Source organism: Bos javanicus, chromosome 3 (assembly GCF_032452875.1).
Source record: "Bos javanicus breed banteng chromosome 3, ARS-OSU_banteng_1.0, whole genome shotgun sequence".
Lineage (NCBI taxonomy): Eukaryota > Metazoa > Chordata > Mammalia > Artiodactyla > Bovidae > Bos > Bos javanicus.
In genome coordinates this window covers 95,452,011-95,475,791 of record NC_083870.1, presented here as the reverse complement: position 1 = coordinate 95,475,791, position 23,781 = coordinate 95,452,011, and positions in this window count along the sequence as shown.

Here is a 23,781-nt window from a genome sequence, read left to right as displayed (position 1 = left end):
ATTCTTCAATATCCGCAAATCAATCAATGTAATACACCACATTAACAAATTGAAAAATAAAAACCATATGATTATGTCAATAGATGCAGAGAAAGCCTTTGACAAAATTCAACATCCATTTATGATAAAAACTCTCCAGAAAGCAGGAATAGAAGGAACATACCTCAACATAATAAAATCTATATATGACAAACCCACAGCAAACATTATCCTCAATGGTGAAAAATTGAAAGCATTTCCCCTAAAGTCAGGAACAAGACAAGGGTGCCCACTCTCACCACTACTATTCAACATAGTTTTGGAAGTTTTGGCCACAGCAGTCAGAGCAGCAAGAGAAATAAAGGAATCCAAATTGGAAAAGAAGAAGTAAAACTCTCACTGTTTGCAGATGACATGATCCTCTACATAGAAAACCATAAAGACTCCACCAGAAAATTACTAGAGCTAATCAATGCATATAGTAAAGTTGCAGGATATAAAATCAACACACAGAAATCCCTTGCATTCCTATACACTAACAATGAGAAAGTAGAAAGAGAAATTAAGGAAACAATTGCATTCACCATTGCAATGAAAAGAATAAAATACTTAGGAATATATCTACCTAAAGAAACAAAAGACCTATATATAGAAAACTATAAAACACTGGTGAAAGAAATCAAAGAGGACACAAATAGATGGAGAAATATATCGTGATCATGGATCGGAAGAATCAATATAGTGAAAATGAGTATACTACCCAAAGCAATCCATAGATTCAATGCAATCTCTATCAAGCTACCAATGGTATTCTTCACAGAGCTAGAACAAATAATTTCACAATTTGTATGGAAATAGAAAAAACCTCGAATAGCCAAAGCAATCTTGAGAAAGAAGAATGGAACTGGAGGAATCAACCTGCCTGACTTCCAGCTCTATTACAAAGCCACAGTCATCAAGACAGTATGGTACTGGCACAAAGACAGAAATATAGATCAATGGAACAAAACAGAAAGCCCAGATATAAATCCACGCACATACGGACACCTTATCTTTGACAAAGGAGGCAAGAATATACAATGGATTAAAGACAATCTCTTTAACAAGTGGTGCTGGGAAAACTGGTCAACCACTTGTAAAAGAATGAAACTAGAACACTTTCTAACACCATACACAAAAATAAACTCAAAATGGATTAAAGATCTAAACATAAGACCAGAAACTATAAAACTCCTAGAGGAGAACATAGGCAAAACACTCTCCGACATACATCACAGCGGGATCCTCTATGACCCACTTCCCAGAATATTGGAAATAAAGGCAAAAATAAACAAATGCGACCTAATTAACCTTAAAAGCTTCTGCACAGCAAAGGAAACTATAAGCAAGGTGAAAAGACAGCCTTCAGAATGGGAGAAAATAATAGCAAATGAAGCAACTGACAAACAACTAATCTCAAAAATATACAAGCAACTCCTACAGCTCAACTCCAGAAAAATAAACGATCCAATCAAAAAATGGGCCAAAGAACTAAATAGACATTTCTCCAAAGAAGACATACAGATGGCTAACAAACACATGAAAAGATGCTCAACATCACTCATTATCAGAGAAATGCAAATCAAAACCACTATGAGGTACCATTTCATGCCAGTCAGAATGGCTGTGATCCAAAAGTCTACAAGCAATAAATGCTAGAGAGGGTGTGGAGAAAAGGGAACCCTCTTAAACTGTTGGTGGGAATGCAAACTAGTACAGCCACTATGGAGAACAGTGTGGAGATTCCTTTAAAAACTGGAAATAGAACTTCCTTATGATCCAGCAATCCCACTGCTGGGCATACACACTGAGGAAACCAGAATTGAAAGAGACACGTGTACCCCAATGTTCATCGCAGCACTGTTTATAATAGCCAGGACATGGAAGCAACCTAGATGTCCATCAGCAGATGAATGGATAAGAAAGCAGTGGTACTTATACACAATGGAGTATTAATCAGCCATTAAAAAGAATACATTTGAATCAATTCTAATGAGGTGGATGAAACTGGAGCCTGTTATACAGAATGAAGTAAGCCAGAAAGAAAAACACCAGTAGAGTATACTAATGCATATATATGGAATTTAGAAAGATGGTAACAATAACCCTGTATACAAGACAGCAAAAGAGACACTGATGTATAGAACAGTCTTTTGGATTCTGTGGGAGAGGAAGAGGGTGGGATGGTTTGGGAGAATGACATTGAAACATGTATAATATCATATATGAAATGAGTTGCCAGTCCAGGTTCGATGCACGATACTGGATGCTTGGGGCTGGTGCACTGGGACGACCCAGAGGGATGGTATGGGGAGGGAGGAGGGAGGAGGGTTCAGAATGGGGAACACATGTATACCTGTGGTGGATTCATCATGATATATGGCAAAAGCAATACAATATTGTAAAGTTTAAAAATAAAATAAAATTTAAAAAAAAGAAGAAGAAAAGGTCAGTTTTCATTCCAACCTCAAAGGAAAGTAAGGACAAAGAACATTCAAACTACTGCATGATTGTACTCATCTCACATGCTAGTAAAGTAACGCTCAAAATTCTCCAACCTCGGCTTCAACAGTACATGAATCAAGACCTTGCAGATGTTCAAGCTGGATTTAGAAAAGGCAGAGGAACCAGAGATCAAATTATCAACATCTGTTGGATTATAGAAAAAGCAAGAGAATTCCAGAAAAACATTTGTTTTACTGACTACACCAAAGCATTTGACTGCATAGATCACAAAAAAATGTGGAAAATTCTGAAAGAGATGGGAATACCAGACCACCTTACCTGCCTCCTGAGAAATCTGTATGCAGGTCAAGAAGCAACAGTTAGAACTGGACCTGGAACAATGGAATGGGCCAGATTGGGAAAGGAGTATGTCAAGGCTGTATATTGTCACCCTGCTTATTTAACTTCTATGCAGAGTACATCATGCAAAATGCCAGGCTGGATGAAGCACAAGCTGGAATCAAGTTTGCCGAGAGAAATATCAATAACCTCAGATATGCAAATGACACCATCCTTATGGCAGAAAGTGAAGAGGAACTAAAGAGCCTCTTGATGAAAGTGAAAGAGGAGAGTGAAAAAGCTTGCTTAAAACTCAACATTCAAAAAACAAAGATCATGGCATCTAGTCCCATCATTTGAAGGCAAATCAATGGAGAAACAATGGAAACAGTGAGGGACTGTATTTTCTTGTGCTCCAAAATCTCTACAGATGTTGACTGCAGCCATGAGATAAAAAGATGCTTACTCTTTGGAAGAAAAGCTATGAAAAACTGAGACAGCATATTAAAAAGTAGAGACATTACTTTGCCAACATAGGTCTATGTAGTCAAAGCTATGGTTTTTCTAGTAGTCATGTATAGATGTGAGAGTTGGACCATCAAGAAGGCTGAGCACTGAAGAATTGATGCTTTTGAACTGTGGTGTTGAAGAGGACTCTTGAGAGCCCCTTGGACTGCAAGCTCAAAGCAGTCAATCCTAAAGGAAATCAACCCTGAATACTCTTTGGTAGGACGGATGCTGAAGCTGAAGCTCCAAATACTTTGGCCATCTGATGTGAAGAGCTGACTCATTAGAAAAAATCCTGTTGCTGGGAAAGACTGAAGGCAGGAAGAGAAGTGGGAAACAAAGGATGAGATGGTTGGATGGCATCACTGACCAACGGACATGAGTTTGAGCAAGCTCTAGGAGTTGGTGATGGACAGGGATGCCTGGTGTGCTGTAGTCCATGGGGTCACAAAGAGTCAGCCATGACTGAGCCACTGAACTGAATTATATAACTCACCAAGGTCACACAGCTAATAAGAAGTCATAATTTTAACCCAGGTCTTCAAAGCCCAAATTCTTGTCACAACACAAACTTGCTTCTCAGAAATTCAGATAAATATCAGGTAGGGACTTCCCTGATGGTCACGGGTTAAGAATCCGCCTTCCAATGCAGGGGAAATAGGTTCGATCTCTGCTCAGGAACTAAGATCCCACATGCCATAGACAACTAAGCCCATTCACAACAGTGAAGAGCCTGTGCTCCACAACCAAGACCCAGCATAGGGGGAAAAAAAGAAAAGAAATTCAGATAAAATCAGATATTTTAATCCAGACATTAATAAAGAATTTAAAAATCTGTTTACTGAAAGTCCCAAGCTATGCCAAATTAAAACTGCTTTATTTTACACATGCAGTTTTTAATGCACCAATTTTTTTTAATGCATCAAATTTAATATTATTACATTTTGAAAGATAATTCTCCCAATAATATAATACCATGAAATACAGGAATGTAAGGTATATTATTAATTCTCTGTGTGTGCTAAGTCACTTCAGTCATGTCCGACTCTTTGTGACCCTATGGACTGTAGCCCACCAGGCTCCTCTGTCCATGGGGATTCTCCAGGCAAGAATACTGGAGTGTGTGGCCATGCCCCTCTCCATGGGATTTTCCCAACCCAGGGATCAAACTTGTGTCTCTAAAATCTCCTGCATTGGCAGGCAGTTTCTTTACCACTAGCTATAGATTCCACTTCATCATTATCTTCTTTTATTAAATACTATAGCATAAAACTCTTTACGAGACTTTTATAATAAAAAAAATTGTGATAGGAACACTTAATATGAGATCTACCCTCAACAAAATTTTAAGTGCTTAATATAGTGTTGTTAACTACAGGCACAATGTTGTACAATAGACCTCTAGAATATACTCATCTTGTGTAACTGAAACCTGATACCCATTGAACAATTCCCCACTTCCTCTCCATTTAGCCCCTGGTACCTATCTTTGTATTCTCTGTTTTTATGAGTTTTTACTATTTCAGATATCTCATAAAAGTGGAATTATGTTGTATTTGTCCTTTTGTGCCTGGCTCATTTAACTTAGCATAATGTCCTCTAGGTTCATCCATGTTGTTGCAGGATTCTCTTCTTTTTTAAGGCTGAATGATATTCCACTGTATGTATATAACATGTTTTCTTTATCCATTCATCTGTTCATAGACATTTAGGTTTTTCCCACATCTTAACTATTGTGAACAGTACTGTAATGAACACTGGAGTGTTCATCTGAGATCCAGATTTCTCTTCTTGGTATATACCCAGAGTAGGACTGCTAGATCATGTAGTAATTCTATTTTTACTTTTTAAAGGAATCTCCATACTGTTTTCCATAGTGACTGCACCATTTTACATTAGCACCAACAGTGTATAAGCATTCCAATTTCTTGATAACAGCCATACTAATAAATGTGAGATGGTATCTCATTGCAGTACTGATTTGCCCTTCCCTGATGATTAGTAGTATTAAGCATCTTTCCATTTACCTGCTGGCCATTTGTATGTCTTTGGAGAAATGTCTATTCAAGTTCTTTCTTATTTAAAATATACGTCATTTTATTTTTTTGCTGTTAAGTTTGTGAAAGTTCCTTGTATACTTAAGATATCAATCTCCTACCAGATACATGGTTTGCAAATATTTCCTATTCTATAGGTTGCCTTGTCACACTGTTGATTGTTTTTTGAGTTTTTGTTTTTGCTGTGCAGAAGCTTCTTAGCTTTATATAGTCCCACTTGGCTTTTTTGCTTCTGTTGCTCGTGCTTTTGGTGTCCTATCCATATCAGTAGCGTATATCAATCATTACCAAGCTCAGTGTTACCAAGCAGTGTCCCTATGCTTTCTTCTAGGAGTTTTACAGTTCCATGTCGCAATGTTAAGTCATTAATCCACTTTGAGTTGATTTTTCACTATGGTGTAATGTAAGAGTTTAATTTTATTCTTTTGCATGTGGATATCCAGTTTTCCAAACATCATTTGTTAAGGAGACTGTTCTTTTCCCATTGTATACTCTTGGCTCTCTTGTTGAAGATCAATTCATCATTATCTGTGGGTTTATTTCCAGGCTTTCTATTATGTTCCATTGTTCTAGATATATCTGTTTTTATGTCAGTCATACTTTTAAAAAATAATTTTATTTATCTATTTATCTTTGGCTGGGTTGGGTTTTTACTGCTGCTTGGGCTTTTTTTTTTCCTAGTTGCAGCAAGTGGGGTCTACTCTCTAGCTGCAGCGTGTGGGTTTCTCATTGCAGTGGCCTCTCTTGTTGCAGAGCACAGGCTCTAGGGTGTGTGGGCTTCAGCAGTTGTGGCATGTGGGCCCTAGAGCACAGGCTCAATAGTTGTGGCGCTCAGGCTTATTTGCTCCACAGCATGTAGGATCTCCCTGGATCAGGGATCAAACCCATGTCTCCTGCATTTGAAGGTGGATTCTTTAACACTGAGCCACTTGGGAAGCCCCAGTCATACTATTTTAATCACTATTGTTTTATAATATATTTTAACATCTGAAAGGTGATGCTCCAGCTTTGTTCTTCATCCTTAAGATTGCATTGGCAACTAGGGTCATTTGTGTTTCCATATGAATTTCAGGATTGCTTTTTTCTATTTCTTAAAAAACTGCCATTGGGATTTTGATATAGACTGGATCAAATCTGTAGATTGTTTTGGGCAATATGGACATTTGAACAATATCAAGTCTTCCAATCCATAAATACAGGAAGTGTTTCCATTCATTTATGTCTTAATTTCTTTCACCAATGATTTATAGTTTCTATAGTATGAATCTTTAAACTTTGGTTAAGTTTATTCCTAGGTATTTTATTCTTTCTGATACTATTGTAAATGGGATTGTTTTCTTTTTCCTTCTCAGATGACTCATTCCTAGTGTATAGAAATACAACTTATATCTATATATTGATCTTGTACCCTATAATTTTATTGTATGCATTTATTAGCTCTAATAGTTTTTTTTGTGTGTGTATGTGTGTTTGTGTAGTCCTGAGGATTCTCTATACATTAGATCATGTGATTTGCAAATAGAGGTAATTTTACTTTTTCCTTTCTGATTTGGGTATCTTTTATTTCTTTCTCTTGTCTAATTATTCTGGCTATAACTTCCAGGATTATGATGAAAAAAAGTGAAGCGAGTGGACATCCTTGCATCATTCCTGACCTTAAAGGAAAAGCTTTTGATTTTTCACTGTTGAGTATGATGTTAGCTCTGGGCTTTTCACATTTGTCCTTTACTATGTTGAAGTAAATGCCTTCTGTACCTACTTTGTTGAGAGTTTTTATCATGAAAAGGTGTTAAATTTTGTTAAGTGTTTTTTCTGGCTTTATTGAGATGATCATCTGATTTTTATTCTTCAATCACCTAATACGGTGAATCACATTAACTGATTTGCATGTGGTGAACCATCCTTACATCTCAGGGAAAAATCTTCTTGGTCATGATGTATGATTCTTTTAATGAGCTGTTAGATTCCGTTTGTTAGCATTGCTTCTTTGTTTTCAGAAATTTTACATCTATATTCATTAGGGATATAGGTCCATAGTTTTCTTGTAGTCTTTGTCTAACTTTGGTATCAGAGTAATTCTGGCTTCATAAAATGAGATTTAAAATGTTCCCTCTTCCTCAGTTTTTGGAAAGTTTAAGAAGGACTAGTGCTAATTATTAAATATTTGATAGAAGTCACCAATGAAGCCATCTGATCCTGGGCTTTTCTTCATTGGGAGTTTTTTTTTTTTTTTTTAGCGATGAAATCTTATTTGATATTGGTCTGCTCATGTTTACTAAATCTTAATGATTCTGTCTTGGTGAATTATGTGTTTTTAAAAATTTAGCTAATTCTTCTGGGTTATCCAGTTTGATTGCGTATAACTGTCCATAATAGTTACTTGTGTGCTCAGTCACTTCAGTCATGTCCAACTCTTTTCAACCCTATGGACTGTAAACCACCAGGCCCCTCTGTCCTTGGGATTCTCCAGGCAAGAATACTGAAGTGGGTTACCATGCCCTCCTCCAGGGTATCTTCCCAACCCAGGCATCAGATCCGGGTTTCTTGCATTACAGGTGGATTCTTTACTGCTGAGCCACTGGGGAAGCCCATAATAGTTACTTACAATCTTTTAAATTTCTGTGGCATCAGTTGTAATTCTGCTCTTCCATTTCTGATTTTATTTAGTTCAATCTTCTCTTTTTTTCTTAGCCTAGCCACGGGTTTGTCAATTTTTGTAATCTTTTTAAAAAGCCAACTCTTTTAATTATTATTTATTTATTTTGGCCACACCATGTTGCTTGCAGGATGTCAATCATGTCAGTCCTCTGTATGAAGTGAGATAGAAACCAACCCCTTGGGTGGTATACTGAAAGACTGCTAACTTTGGGGACATGCTATAGTCTTTCCCCTCCCTTTGAGAAGCATCAGTCATGTGCCTTTTTCAACCTTGCAGAGCCATGCCAGCTGCAGAAATGCTGTCCATTCCTTTAGCCACAACAGACAACTGTATTATGCCAATTCCTTCTGTGATCCATGTGAAATGGGACTGAAGCTGGTCCCTCTGGCAGTCCACTGAAAGACCAGAAATGTAGAAGTTTGCCCTACTTTTTCTCCCTCCCTCCAAAAAAAGAGGAATCACAGTCTCTCTTAGTGCTTAGTTGTGATACAAGTAAAGAAAATTTGCTCTGTGTAACCTCTCTAGATGAAGCTGATCTCAGCCTGTGCTTGTCTGGAGTACTGTAACTTCTTAACTGAATTATATACTGCTCATAAGGATATTTTGTTACTTATGTTATTGTTAAATCCGTGTATCTGTGAGGAAACAAGGACTTGCCATCTAGCTGATGTCACTCCATCCTGTCTTTTAGACACAAATTCTCTGACTCATTTATTATGAAGATAAATGTACTAGAGATTTGATAGAAATTGTTCAATTTTGCTCTGTTATGTGAACAGCTAGGTCACTGCTGCCATCATACATAGATAGATTACTGTTCTTTACAAATCTCCCCAGTTCTTTTTTGGAATTTTTTTCAAAATAATCTAAACTTTTAATTTTAGACATAAGTATTTTCTGGTCTACAATATCATCAAAAAAAATTTCTGGAATTCACTTCTTTTTTTCCTTTAAAATATCTCCAAGTAACAGACAGTTCACAGAAATAAAATACACGTATTTTAAATGCATTAAGACAGGATGCTCAGGGCCAGTGCACTGGGACAACCCTGAGGGATGGGATTAGGGGTGGAGGTGGGAGGGGGTTCAGGATGGGGGACACATGTACACCCATGGCTGATTCATGTGAATGTATGGCAAAAACCACTACAATAAAAAAAAATAAATAAAAACAGAGACATTAAAAAAAACTTTCTGATAATAAGAAAAAATAACTTAAAACTACACCGTGATATTGTTTCCTTATAGTGACAAAAAATTGAATATTATACCACTTCGTGAAGACCTTGAAAAATAGAGGCATTCTCATACATTGTTTTAATTCAGTATTTTGTATGATTCCATTCTCACTCTCTCTGGCTGCACTGCATGGCTTGTGGGATCTTAGTTCCCCAACCAGGGATTGAACCCAGGCCCTTGGTAGTGAGAGTGTGGAGTCCTAACCACTAGACCACAAGGGAATTCCCTCCATTTTCTCTTTCTAAGCACATCAGTTATACTTAAAAATTTGGTTTTCATGATTGCTTTAGAGTTTGGAATGCATATTTACATCTAAGTCCACTTTCAAACAATACTGTAACACTTCATAGGTAGTGGGAGTACCATAAGAAAATAATCCTAATTCCCCCCTCCCATCTTTTGTATAATTTTGTTATTCATTGTACTTATACGTAGGCATACACACACACATAACTAAACACATTGTTTTGAACAAAATTTTTTCCTATTAGATCAATGAAGAAAAAGAAAAAATTTTAATTATTTCATATTCCTTCTCTGATGACCTCCCTTTCTTAATGTAGATCAGAGTTTCTGCCCTACATGATTTTTCTTCTCTCTAAAGAACTTCTTTAGAATTTTTTTATAGTGCAGATCTACTATCAACAAATTTCTCAATTTTTGTTTGTCTCAGAAAGTATTTATCCTTCATTTTTGTAGGGTACAGAATTCTAAGTTGTTATTTTTTACTCTTAGTGCTTCAAATATTTATTTCCACTCTCTTTTTGCTTGTATGGTTTCTGAGGAGAAGTTGGATATAACTAATCTTTGTCCTTTTATAGGTAAGGTTTTCCCCTACTCTGGTTTCTTACAGAATTTTTTATTTATCTTTGATCTTCTATAATTCATTAAAAAAAAGTTTCTTGGCATTCATCCTGCTTGATGCTATCTGAGTTCCTGGATCTGTGATTTGGTGTCTGACATTAATTTGAGCAAGTTCTTAGTCTTTATTATTTTAAATATGTCCTCTGGTCCTTTCTCTTTGTTCTCCTAGTATTCCCATCACACGTACATTATAGCTTCTGTAGTTGTACTACAGTCCTTGGATATTCTGTTCTGTTTTTGCAGGCTTTTCTCTCTTTTCAGTTTTAGAAGCTTTCATTGCTACATCCTCAAGCTCAAAGATTATCTCTTTGGTTATGTCTAATCCACTGTTAAGTCCATTAAAGGCATTCTTCATTTCTGTTATAGTGTTTTTGATCTTTAGTATTTATTTTTGGCTCTTTCTTAGGATTTTCATCTCTCTGTTTACACTGCACATCTCTGCTTGCAAGCTTTACTTTATCCATTAGAGTCCTTAGTATATTAGGACTTCCCTGGTGGCTCAGACAGTAAAGCATCTGTCTACAATGCAGGAGACCCAGGTTCGATCTTTTTTTTAAATTACCATTCTGATAATTCCAAATTCCCTGTCACATTTCATTCTGATTCTAGCTCTATGTGTTCAAAGTGTGTTTTGTGCCATTTAGTATACCTTGTAGTTTTTTCTTGATAATGAGACATGATATGCTAGGTAAAAGGAACTGTTTTAAGGATACTTTTAGAACTATGCTAGTAAGGTGTCAGGGGAGGGGAAACAGTCCTATGATTAGGTCTCAGTCTTTCAGGGAGCCTATGCCACTGGACTGTGAATTTCACGAGTATCTCGGTTTTTTTTCTCCCCTCTTGAGTGAGGCAGAATGGCTAGAGGAAGCTGGAGTTGAGCATTTCCCTTCCCCCTCCCCCCCACCCCAGTAGGCTCTGATAATATCTCAGCAGATTAGGCTCTGTTTAAACAGTTCTCCCTGATGGCAGGTCTTGACAAAAATAACAGAATGATATGGCATATTTCAAACCGGTTCCTTTTTCCATTCTCATGCTGGAAACATGAAGGGATTCTTCTCAGATATTTGCTGTGGGAACTTGGTTGAACTCTTGGTTGAACAACACTGTGAGTGCTCCCCTATGATTATATTCCTTGGAGTTTTTGACTCTCAGACAGGCCCATGTTGAGGCTCCAGCAATTCACAATTACAGTTCAGGGTCTCCTACCCTGACACTGGTTTCTGGTTCATTTTCTGCTTAGGCAGGAGTCTCTGCTCTGATAAACTGTGACTCCTTGTATTTAATTGTCTTTCTGACCCTGTGTCTTCAGTTTTCTATTTTTCAAACTGTCAGCTTTTTACTTATTGTTAGGATGGAGTGGCGACTTCCAAGTTCCTTATATGTGAAAATGGAAGTCCTCATATATTATTAAGGGAAGTATATAGTGGTATTTCTATGGAAGACAGCTGGCAAAATCTATTAAAATTACAAATGAATATATTCTTTAACCCAACAATTTCACTTATGAACTTATCTCATAGATTTATTGATATATAATCACGATGGTGTGATCATTCACCTAGAGCCAGACATCTGGAATGTGAAGTCAAGTGGGCCTTAGGAAACATCACTATGAACAAAGCGAGTGGAAGTGATGGAATTCCAGTTGAGCTATTTCAAATCCTGAAAGTCGATGCTGTGAAAGTGCTGCACTCAATATGCCAGCACATTTGGAAAACTCAGCAGTGGCCACAGGACTGGAAAAAGTCAGTTTTCATTCCAATCCCAAAGAAAGGCAATGCCAAAGAATGCTCAAACTACTGCACAATTGCACTCATCTCATACACTAGTAAAGTAATGCTCAAAATTCTCCAAGCCAGGCTTCAGCTATATGTGAACCGTGAACTTCCAGATGTTCAAGCTGGTTTTAGAAAAGGCAGAGGAACCAGAGAATAAATTGCCAACATCTGCTGGATCATCAAAAAAGCAAGAGAGTTCCAGAAAAACATCTATTTCTGCTTTATTGACTATGTCAAAGCCTTTGACTGTGTGGATCACAATAAACTGCGAAAAATTCTTCAAGAGATGGGAATACCAGACCACCTGACCTGCCTCTTGAGAAACCTGTACGCAGGTCAGGAAGCAACAGTTAGAATTGGACATGGAACAACAGACTGGTTCCAAATAGGAAAAGGAGTACGTCAAGGCTGTATATTGTCACCCTGCTTATTTAACTTCTATGCAGTGTACATCATGAGAAACGCTGGGCTGGAAGAAGCACAAGCTGGGATCAAGATTGCTGGGAGAAATATCAATAACCTCAGATATGCAGATGACACCACCCTTATGGCAGAAAGTGAAGAAGAACTAAAGAGCCTCTTAATGAAAGTGAAAGAGGAGAGTGAAAAAGTTGGCTTAAAGCTCAACATTCAGAGAACTAAGATCGTGGCATCTGGTCCCATCACTTCATGGAAAATCGATGGGGAAACAGTAGAAACAGTGGCTGACTTTATTTTTCTGGGATCCAAAATCACTGCAGATGGTGATTGCAGCCATGAAATTAAAAGACGCTTAGTCCTTGGAAGCAAAGTTATGACCATCCTAGACAGCATATTCAAAAGCAGAGACTTTACTTTGCCAACAAAGGTCCATCTAGTCAAGGCTATGGTTTTTCCAGTGGTCATATATGGATGTGAGAGTTGAACTATAAAGAAAGCTGAGCACCAAAGCATTGATGCTTTTGAACTGTAGTGTTGGAGAAGACTCTTGAGAGTCCCTTGGACTGCATGGAGATCCAACCAGTCCACCCTAAAGGAGATCAGTCCTGGGTGTTCATTGGAAGGACTGATGCTGAAGCTGAAATTCCAATACTTTGGCCACCTGATGCAAAGAGCTGACTCATTTGAAAAGACCCTGATACTTGCAAAGACTGAGGGCAGGAGGAGAATGGGACGACAGAGGATGAGATGGTTGGATGGCATCACCGACTTGATGGACATGGGTTTGGGTTTGGGAGTTGGTGATGGACAGGGAGGCCTGGTGTGCTGTGGTTCATGGGGTCAAAAAGAGTCGGACACGACTGAGCAACTGAACTGAACTGATAAGAAATGACATATATAAAAGGTTATTCATTACACCACAGTTGTATTAGCAAAAGATTAGAAGCAACTTGACATTCATCAATTAAGAGCTTGTTATGTCCACATATTCATGGGATGGAAAACTAAGCAGCCATACATATGAAACTGCTAACACCAGTTGCTTGAGTAGAAGGGAACCATAACAGAAGGTAGATATTTCATTATTCACTCACGTACCTTTTGAGTGTTGAATCACCTGAATTTACAGGTGCTTAAAAATAAACAATGGAGTTAAACCCCTGCTCCCCAAGCCCTCTGACTCTGACTTCCCTGGTTCCCCAAGGACCTTAAATCTGAGATGGGCATGCCTAGGTGACATATACTCACTCTGGATATCCAGCTATTAGGTTGATGCAAAAGTAATTGTGGTTTTGCATTGTTGAAGTTTGCCATTTGATATTGGAGTACATTCTTAAATAAATGTAGTTATGTTATACATCATTTTAATGTACATTTCTCATTTTATGTTTTTTAGCTAATGACTTATTACTTGCTGTTTATTTTTTATTTATTCTAGAATAGAGAAATGATGTTAGACAAAAAACAAATTCAAGCAATTTTCTTTATTTGAGTTCAAAATGGGTTGTAAAGCAGTGGAAACAACTTTCAACATCAACAAGGCATTTTACCCAGGAACTGGTAACAAACATACAGTGCAGTGGTAGTTCAAGAAGTTTTGCAAAAGAGACAAGAGCCTTGAAGATTAAGAGTGCAGTGGCTGGCCATTAGAAGTTGACAGTGACCATTTGAAAGGATCATCAAAGCTGATCCTCTTACAACTACATGAGGAGTTGCTGAAGAACTCAATACCAACCGTTCTAAGACTGTTTGGCATTTGAAGCAAGTTGGAAAGCTGAAAAAGCTTCATAAGTGGGTGCCTCATGAGCTGACCATAAATCAAAAAATAATCATCATTTTAAAGTGTTGTCTTCTTTTATTCTCCACAATATCAATGAATCATTTCTTGGTCAGATTGTGACTTGGGACAAAAAGTGGGTTTTATACAATAACAGGTGATGACCAGCTCAGTGGTTGGACTGAGGAGAAGTTCCAAAGCACTTCCCAAAGCCAAACATGCACCAAAAAAAGATCATAGTCACTGTTTGGTAGTCTGCTGGTGGTATGATCCACTACAGCTTTCTGAATCCCAGTAAAACCATTATATCTGAGAAGTATGCTCAGCAAATGGAAGAGATGCACTGAAAACTTCAACACCTGCAGCTGGCATTGGTCAACCAAAAGGACCCAATTCTTCTCCACAACAACACCCGACCACACGTTGCTTAACCAACACTTCAAAAGTTGAATGAATTGGGCTGCAAAGTTTTACCTCATCTGCTATATTCACTTGACCTCTCACCAGCTGACTACAGCTTTTTCAAGCATCTTGACAACTTTTTGCATGGAAAATGCTTCCACAACCACAGAAAGCAGAAAATGCTTTCTAAGAGTTCATGAAATTGCAATGCTTGGAATTTTATGCTAGAGGAATAAACAAACTTAATTCTTGTTGACAAAAAAATGTGTTGATTGTAATGATTCCTATTTTGATTAATAAAGATGTGTTTGAGCCTAGTTATAATGATTTAAAATTAATTGTCTGAACTTGCAATTATGTTTGCACCAACCTAATATTTAGAGAAAAATGAAAACAAAATCACAACGTACCAAAACATGGAATGCAGAGACAGCAGTGCTCAGCAGGAAGTTTACAGCTATAAATACTTAAATTAAAAAGCAAGAAAGGTATGAAATCAAGAACCTAACTTCAAAACTTAAGGAAATGGATAAAGAACAAAGAACCCCAAAGCTAGCTTAAGGTAGGAAATAATAAAGATGAGAGCAAAGATAAACAAAATAGAGAAAGATAAACATAATAGAGAAATCAGTGAAACCAAAGGTTAATTATTCAAAAAGATCAACAAAATTGACGAATTATTAGGCAGATGACTAAAAAGAAAAAAAGAGAAAGAAGATTCAAATTTCTAAAATCAGAAAGGGAAGCATTATTATTGATCCTATAGAAATAAAAATATTATAAGAGTACTATAAAAGATCATATGGAAAAAATTTGGATAACCTAGATGAAATGGACAAATTCCTAGAAACACAAAACCTACCAAGACTAAATCACAAAGAAATAGAAAACCTGAACAGACCTATAAGGAGACCCTGAACAGACCAGTAAGGAGACGGAAACCATAATAAAAAATCTCCCAACAAAGAAAAGCTCTGGACTTGATGGCTACACTGGTGAATTCCACCAAACTTTTAAAGAACTATTACCAATTATTTTGCATATCAGATCCTTTTTGTACATCAAAAGACACTACCCAGAGAGTAAAAAAGCAATGCACAAAATGGGAGAGAAAATTTGCAAACCATATATCTGATAAAGGATTTACATCTAGAATAGACAACTCAAACTCAACAACAAAAAGCAAACAATCCAGTTCAAAAATGGGCAAAGCACTTGAATACTGACATTTCTCCAAAGAAGATACATGAATGACCAATAAGTATATGAAAAGATCTCAACATCACTGATCATTAGGGAAATGCAAATAAAAACTACAATGACCTGCCTCACATCAACAGAATGGCTAATATTCAAAAAAAAAATTAACGTAAACCAGAAAATAAATGTTGGTGAGGATGTGAACCCTTGTGCAATGTTGATGGGAATATAAAATGGCCCAGCCACTGAGGAAAATGGTATAAAGGGGCCTCAAAAAGTTAAAAACAGAATTATCACATGATTTAGCAATTCCCCTTCTGGGTAGTTACCCAAAAGAATTTTAAGAAGTGTCTCAAAGAGATATTTGTACATCAATGTTCATGGCATCATTATTCTCAATAGCCAAGATACAGAAATAACTTAAAAGTTTATCAACATATAATTGGATGAAGAAATGTGGTATATACATACAATGGAATATTATTCAGCCTTAAAAAGGAAGGAAATTCTACCATATATTGCAACATGGATAAACCTTGGAGACATTACACCAAGTTAAATAAGCCAGTCACAAAAAAAGAAATACTGTATGATTCTATTTACATGAGATACTTAGTCAAACTCATGAAGAAACAAAGTGTAATACTATTGTGGTTGGCAGGGCCTAAAGGGAGAGGAGAATGGGAAGTTATTGTTTAATAGGTATAAAGTTCCACTTTTACAAGATAAAAAGAGTTATGGGGATAGATGATGGTGATCACTGCATATCAATGTTAATGTATTTAATACTACTGAACAGGTAAGATGGTAAATTTTATGTGGCCTGTATTTTACAACAACAACAAACTGAGGCATTCATCAGTTCAATATCCTTCAACAGTTCTCATCTCAGAGTAAAAGTCAAAGTCTTCATTATGACTCACAAAGTCTTTCATGATCTAAACTCTTTCCCTTTATCACTCCAACCTCATCTTACTATCTACCACTTCCATATTCTGTTCCTGCCACATTGGCCTTAGGGCCTCTACACTTGATATTCCACCTCTTCACATGTACTCCCCACACATAACAGCTTGATTCTTTCTCCTGTCTGCTTTAGGTAAGGTCCTCCTTGGCTATCCTACCTAAAAAGTTGGAATCAAGATTGCCGGGAGAAATATCTATAACCTCAGATATGCAGATGACACCACCCTTATGGCAGAAAGTGAAGAGGAAATAAAAAGCCTCTTGATGAAAGTGAAAGTGGAGAGTGAAAAAATTGGCTTAAAGCTCAACATTCAGAAAACGAAGATCATGGCATCCAGTCCCATCACTTCATGGGAAATAGATGGAGAAACAGTGTCAGACTTTATCTTTTTGGGCTCCAAAATCACTGCAGATGGTGACTGCAGCGTGAAATTAAAAGACGCTTACTCCTTGGAAGGAAAGTTATGACCAACCTAGACAGCATATTCAAAAGCAGAGACATTACTTTGCCAAAAAAGGTCCTTCTAGTCAAGGCTATGGTTTTTCCTGTGGTCATGTATGGATGTGAGACTTGGACTGTGAAGAAGGCTGAACGCCGAAGAATTGATGCTTTTGAACTGTGGTGTTGGAGAAGACTCTTGAGAGTCCCTTGGACTGCAAGGAGATCCAACCAGTCCATTCTGAAGGAGATCAGCCCTGGGATTTCTTTGGAGGAAATGATGCTGAAGCTGAAACTCCAGTACTTTGGCCATCTCATGTGAAGACTTGACTCATTGGAAAAGACTCTGATGCTGGGAGGGATTGGGGGCAGGAGGAGAAGGGGACAACAGAGGATGAGATGGCTGGATGGCATCACTGACTCGATGGACGTGAGTCTGGGTGAACTCCGGGAGTTGGTGATGGACAGGGAGGCCTGGCGTGCTGCAATTCATGGGGTTGCAAAGAGTCAGACACGACTGAGTGACTGAACTGAACTGAACTGAACTACCACATACATCTTACCTCCATTCATTACTTCACTTTTGTATTTAACACTTAGCATCTAACATGCAACATATTTTACTGGTTTATATTTATCTTATTGCCTGCATCTCCAACCAGAATGCAAATTCCATGAAGACAGGGATTTTGGTCTGATTGATCCTCTGTTTCACACAAAGTAAGAGATCAACAAAATTTATTGCATTGATCAATGAAAGAACATGAAAAATATGAAGTAGTAAAGAAGTTAATCTACTTCTGCTTATTTTTAAATGATTCACATATCTTCACCAGTCTATATAGTTTTTCTGTTAACAGTAACTAAGTGCCAGCCTGTATGATTCTATTTACATGAGATACTTAGTCAAAATCATGAAGAAACAAAGTGTAATAGTATAGTGGTTGGCAGGGCCTAAAGGGAGAGGAGAATGGGAAGTTATTGTTTAATAGGTATAAAGTTCCACTTTATACCTAAGTATCTTAGATATAGACTGCTGCTGCTGCTGTGTTGCTTTAGTTGTGTCTGACTCTGTGCGACCCTATAGACGGCAGCCCACCAGGCTCCCCCATCCCTGGGATTCTCCAGGCAAGAACACTGGAATGGGTTGCCATTTCCTTCTCCAATGCATGAAAGTGAAAAGTGAAAGTGAAGTCGCTCAGTCATGTCTGACTCTAGAGACCCCATGGACTGCAGCCTACCAGGCTCCTTCATCCATGGGATTTTCTAGGCAAAAGTACTGGAGTGGGGTGCCATTAGACTAGGTATCTCATGTATATAGTACCTTAAGTATCTCATGTACTGGCACTTAGTGCTAGTTGCTAGTTACAACTTAGAATGCTGTCTATTTTACTAGACAGCCTTCTCCTCTATGCCATAAATGGGGCTGAATGAACTTGGAAGCAAAGGCCAAAAATACATAGAAATATGTAGACACAGACTGACCTTGATTAACATCCCAGATACTCCACTTGATAGGGTAGGGTTTTTAACCCCTATGTGCCTGCATCGCTATAAAGACAGTGTGAAGTACTGGAAAAAGTATGTTGGCTTAGGAATCAGAGTCCTGGACTCCATTGTAGTTGTAACTTTGAGCCAGTGTAGTTATAACTTTGAGCAAGTTATTTAACAGATTGCTCAGTCTCAATTTCTTTATCTACAGAATGAGGATAATAGTTCTGTCATAGGGTCCTTGTAAAAATGTAAGGCACCTGATACAGAAGATAACTAGTAAATGTTCATTTCTGTTACCAGTGTAGGACAGTCATTAATTTCCTGCATGAGATAACTTTGTTCATTGGTAAGAAGGCATCCGCCTTAGAGATAGTTTTTTGTTTTTGGTCATGACTATGACTTTCATAATGAGCTAGGATGATTGTTTGTCAATATTACTAATAAGCCCTATGGTTAGAGACCAAAGCCAGAAACGCATTTTTATTAGTAAGATTTTACCCACAAATATACATTCCTAAAGAAATGGAAGGCAACAGCAAGCACTGCCAGCGTAAAACATTCGTTTTGCATCCACTTTCTGTTTTCTATTACAGGTGGAATTTCATTTTAATGAATACCATTTTAAACATCTGTACGGACATAGTGAAGCTATTTTTGTGTTCTAGGAGATGAGCCACAGGAACTGTGCTTTGTTGACTTGGCTAAAACAAATTCTAAAAAAAAAAATATTTACAAGGGCTGTCAATGCAGAAATAGGTATTTTAATAAGAAGCAATTATCATTCATAAGTGAAATACCTTGGCCTTGGCTACTTCCAAGAAAACAGAACAAGAGCTGGTGAGTAGAAGGCAAGGTGAACTGGAAAGCAAAAGAAAATGGAGCAAAGCACTCAACTGAGACCTGTTAGAAAGTTCAAACCTTAAGCCAGAATTCCACTTGTTAACATAACCCCTCCTCTTCTACTGCTTACTTTACAAGTTACTTCCTCTACAGAGCATTTTCAATTCCCTCTAGACATACAGTTCAGTTCTCTGTCTCCTGTAGTCCCACTTGTTCTGAATCTGTGCTTAGCATTTACCATTATTCATCTTATACCTTTAAAGATAATTGTTTTGTGCTCTGTCCCTTTCCCCCACCAAGACTCAGAGCTCAGATCTCTAAGACAAAGATTGATTCAACTTTCTATGACCAAAGCCTAGAACAGAGCTTAGTACATAATAGCTATTTAATAAATTCTCGTTGAATTTAATATATATTAAATATATTTTTATGTATATAAATATAAAATACATATATAGTTGTTGGTGAAGCTCTCAGGACAGGGACTTGGAAGGGCTTAACACACTGTTAGGGTTTCGCAGGCTGCAAGAACAAGTACCTCACAAGAACCAAAGGCCAGAATGGGGACTGCGAAATGGACTTGAAGGAGCCGTCTGGCAGCACATTAGAAGGCTTGGTCCCCTTCCCTGAGATAACATCAGCTCAGGGGCTGGTGCCAGTGCGCGACAGAGCTATTGTGAATGAAGTTCCAACTTCCAACCTCCCTGCCCCAGGTTTCTCGCCCTCACATCTTGACTTGGCACTGCGTGCTGGGTCCAGGCTTCCAAGCCTGCCAGGCTCCTGCTTCCGGCTGCGAGACTCCGGCTTCCGGCCGGCCGCTGAGGCACCGCTCAGTCCCAAAGGCACGCAGTGGGTGCGGCGCTGGTAGTTGGTGCCGCGATGGCAGTTGGTGTTGTGAGCCTTCTTGCTCCTCCCTTTCCTAGAAGATCTTTCCTCTTTTCTCTTTCTGCTGTTCCAACAAGCTGCAAACCCTATATTAAAAAAAAAAAAAAAAGCCTCTGTGCCTCTATCTCCTGTGAAGTTTGCCATCTTCAATGGAGTCTCCTACTGCAGGGGTGAATTAACGCCTGGCACCTGTTTTCCCCCTCATTTTCTTTTGCTCCCTTTCTTTGGCAGCCACTAGGCTTTAGGATTTTGGAGTCGACTTCCCTCTCTAATCTAGGGTTCTTGAGAGAGCTCTGCTTTAGTTGACTCTGGTTTGCAACGGTTTCCCAGGTGGCGCTAGTGGTAAAGAACCTGCCTGCCAATGCAGGTAGATATGAGATGCAGGTTTGATCCCTGGGTTGGGAAGATCTCCTGGAGGAGGGCACAACAACCTGTTCCAGTATTCTTGCCTGGAGGATCCCCATGGACAGAGGAGCCTTGGCGGGCTACAGTTCGTAGGTTTGCAGTGAGGATCCCCTTGCCATGTTTGTAAGGCAAAACCAGAATCTTAAAATGATGAAGAAACTGCTGACTCTAAAAAGTTGCAGAATGGTCTTTGGAGTACTGAGATAATCCTTTTTTGGTCTCCCTATGCCTGATGCCCTGGTGGCTCAGAGGTGAAAGCGTCTGCATGCAATGCGGGAGACCTAGGTTCGATCCCTGGGTTGGGAAGATCCCCTGGAGAAGGAAATGGCAACCCACTCCAGTATTCCTGCCTGGAGAATCTCATGGATGGAGGAGCCTGGTGGGCTACAGTCCACCAGGACGCAGAGTCAGACACAACTGAGCGATCCAGCGATTGATGCCTGCCTACAAGACCTTTTAGAACTAACTCTCAAAAAGGATATCCTTTTCATTAGAGGGGACTGGAATGCAAAAGTAGGAAGTCAAGAAACACCTGGAGTAACAGGCAAATTTGGCCTTGGAGTACAGAATGAAGCAGGGCAAAGGCTAATAGCAAACACCCTCTTCCAACAACACAAGAGAAGACTCTACACATGGACATCACCAGATGGTCAACACCGAAATCAGATTGATTATATTCTTTGCAGCCAAAGATGGAGAAGCTCTATACAGTCAGCAAAAACAAGACTGGGAGCTGACTGTGGCTCAGATCATGAACTCCTTATTGCCAAATTCAGACTGAAATTTAAGAAAGTAGGGAAAACCACTAGACCATTCAGGTATGACCTAAATCAAATCCCTTATGATTATACAGTGGAAGTGAGAAATAGATTTAAGGGACTAGATCTGATAGACTGCCTGATGAACTATGGACTGAGGTTCGTGACATTGTACAGGAGACAGGGATCAAGACCATCCCCATGGAAAAGAAATGCAAAAAAGCAAAATGGCTGTCTGGGGAGGCTTTACAAATAGCTGTGAAAAGAAGAGAAGTGAAAAGCAAAGGAGAAAAGGAAAGACATAAGCATCTGAATGCAGAGCTCCAAAGAATAGCAAGGAGAGATTAGAAAGACTTCCTCAGTGATCAATGCAAGGAAATAGAACAAAACAATAGAATGGGAAAGACTAGAGATCTCTTCAAGAAAATTAGAGATACCAAGGGAACATTTCATGCAAAGATGGGCTGAATAAAGAAATGGTATGGACCTAACAGAAGCAGAAGATATTAAGAAGAGGTGGCAAGACTACACAGAAGAACTGTATAAAAAAGATCTTCACGGCCAAGATAATCCTGACAGTATGATCACTCACCTAGAGCCAAACATCCTGGAATGTGAAGTCAAGTGGGCCTTGGAAAGCATCACTACAAACAAAGCTAGTGGAGGTGATGGAATTTTAGTTGAGCTATTTCAAATCCTAAAAGATGATGCTGTGAAAGTGCTGCACTCAATATGCCAGCAAATTTGGAAAACTCAGCAGTGGCCACAGGACTGGAAAAGGTCAGTTTTCATTCCAATCCCAAAGAAAGGCAATGAAAAAGAATGCTCAAACTACCACACAATTTCACTCATCTCACACACTAGTAAAGTAATGCTCAAAATTCTCCAAGCCAGGCTTCAGCAATACATGAACCGTGAACTTCCTGATGTTCAAGCTGGTTTTAGAAAAGGCAGAAGAACCAGAAATCAAATTGCCAACATCCGCTGGATCATGGAAAAAGCAAGAGAGTTCCAGAGAAACATCTATTTCTGCTTTATTGACTATGCCAAAGCCTTTGACTGTGTGGATCACAATAAACTGTGGAAAATTCTAAAAGAGATGGGAATACCAGACCACCTGACCTGCCTCTTGAGAAACCGATATGCAGGTCAGGAAGCAACAGTTAGAACTGGACATGGAACAACAGACTGGTTCCAAATAGGAAAAGGAGTACGTCAAGGTGTATATTGTCACCCTGCTTATTTAACTTCTATGCAGTGTACATCATGAGAAATGCTGGGCTGGAGGAAGCACAAGCTGGAATCAAGATTGCCAGGAGAAATGTCAATAACCTCAGATATGCAGATGACACCACCCTATGGCAGAAAGTGAAGAGGAACTCAAAAGCCTCTTGATGAAAGTGAAAGAGGAGAGTGAAAAAGTTGGCTTAAAGCTCAACATTCAGAAAAGGAAGATTATGGCATCTGGTCCCATCACTTCATGGGAAATAGATGGAGAAACAGTGGAAACAGTGTCAGACTTTATTTTTGGGGGGCTCCAAAATCACTGCAGATGGTGACTGCAGCCATGAAATTAAAAGACTCTTGCTCCTTGGAAGGAAAGTTATGACCATCCTAGATAACATATTCAAAAGCAGAGACATTACTTTGCCAAAGAAGGTCCATCTAGTCAAGGCTATGTATGGATGTGAGAGTTGGACTGTTAAGTAAGCTGAGCGCTCAAGAATTGATGCTTTTGAACTGTGGTGTTGGAGAAGACTCTTGAGAGTCCCTTGGACTGCAAGGAGATCCAACCAGTCCATTCTAAAGGAGATCAGTCCTGGGTGTTCTTTGGAAGGACTGATGCTGAAGCTGAAACTCCAATACTTTGGCCACCTCATGCAAAGAGTTGACTCATTGGAAAAGACTCTGATGCTGGGAAAAATTGAGGGCAGGAGGAGAAGGGGATGACAGAGGATGAGATGGCTGGATGTCATCACCGACTCGATGGACATGAGTTTGAGTGAGCTCTGCGAGTTGGTGATGGACAGGGAGGCCTGGCATGCTGCAATTCATGGGGTCACAGAGTCGGACACGACTGAGTGACTGAAGTGACTGATGTGTGCCTGAACACTCTGGCAAGAAACTAATTTCCTACCACGTGCTAATTGAAGTAATGATCAATAACCTCTCCTTTGTGTATGACCTTACTTTTGCAGGGGCTGTAATTGAAATGCAGTGTAAACTTTCAGGGTATAAAATAATGTGTTGCTGACTTATTCCAAAATTAAGGTTTACTGAATCTTAAGA